Source organism: Morus notabilis, unplaced genomic scaffold (genome assembly GCF_000414095.1).
Source record: "Morus notabilis unplaced genomic scaffold, ASM41409v2 Scaffold243, whole genome shotgun sequence".
Classification (NCBI taxonomy): Eukaryota; Viridiplantae; Streptophyta; class Magnoliopsida; order Rosales; family Moraceae; genus Morus; species Morus notabilis.
The window spans coordinates 153,465-154,978 of NW_010359811.1; positions in this window are offsets into that span (position 1 = coordinate 153,465).

A 1,514-nucleotide genomic window follows, 5' to 3' on the forward strand; every position below is an offset into this window, starting at 1 on the left:
ATATCCGAAAAATGAATTGTTTATTTTTCGATTTGAAAATCATGAGATGTTTTTTCAAACAAAATACATATTTGCAAAATAATGAGTGGGAGAGGGTTGTATGACAATACGACCCACTAGTCTCCGCCGTTAGCGCAACACCGTGAGATCCAGAAAGGAGCTTTGCGGCGACATTGAATCGCCCTCCTAAAGGAGAGTGTCCTTGCCGGATCAATAATAAGGTTGGCTTCCTAGAGATAAGATTTAAAGATGTATTTCTGAATTGACTATCCAAAGGTAGCGATCTGGAGTTAAGTTTATGGGATCTGAAACGGTGGGTTACACTCATAAAATATAATCAAATCTGTTGGTTATATTTTGACTAAAAATAACGGTAGTTAATAAATATGAAAATATGAGATATTTTGACTATATTTATTAATTGAGAAGAGTCTCGGTCTAATTGGCATATAACTTGACTACCCAAAGGTACACTTTATATGTAAAAAATTAGATTATCGTTGGCACCTAGAATTAAAAGATGATTTATGTATTTTTCATGTGCTTCATGCATCATATTTAATTGTGCCAAAATTAACATGCCTTGATATTCATGCACATAAAATTGATTAGATGAATATTCTATTTATTTCCAGCAATATGCCGAATCCCATTATCACACTACTTGCGACTGAAAAATTAGACGATGATAAGTATGCTAAGTGGAAAAGTAACATGAGCATACTGTTGGTCTGTAAAGACTACAAATTTGTCCTAGTGGAGGAATGTCCTCCTGAACCCGTGGCTAATGCATCCAAAACCGCAAGGGAGCCTTATGATCGCTGGATCAAGGCCAACAACAAAGCAAAGTGCTTTATGCTGGCCAGTATGAGCGATGTGCTTCGCAAGAAGCATGAGGAGATGGAGACTTCTTATGAGATAATAGAGTCTCTAGAAGCCATGTTCGGTGCTCCCTCTGGGAAGGCTCGTTTGGATACTGTTAGGGCTTTCATGAATGACAAAATGAAGAAAGGTTCTTCAGTTAAGGCACGTGTTTTAAACATGATTGATCACCTCCATGATGCGGAGCTCAATGGTGCCAGGATCGATGAAGCCACCCAAGTTGGCATCATCTTGGGAAGCCTATCCCCTGATTTTCATGAGTTCGTGAACAACTTTGTTACGAACAAGAAAAAGCCCAATCTCGAATTACCTGCAAAACTTCGAATCCACCAACAAACGAAGGGGAGGAGAAGCAAATGTTGTAGTTGCAGGAAGTTCTGGTAAAATTAAAAGAAAGAACCAGAACCCAGGAAAAAGGAAGAAAGGAAAGAACAAGAGACCCAAAAAGGCTAAAGGCCCCATCCAGAAACCTAAGGAAAGTGTTTCCACTGCAATGGCGAAAGGCACTGGAAGAGAAACTGTCACAAGTATCTCGAGGAGCTGAAAAAGAAAAAGGAACAAGGTAAATCAGATTTACTAGTCCTTGAAACATGTTTAGTAGAGGGTGATACCTCAGCCTGGATAATTGATTC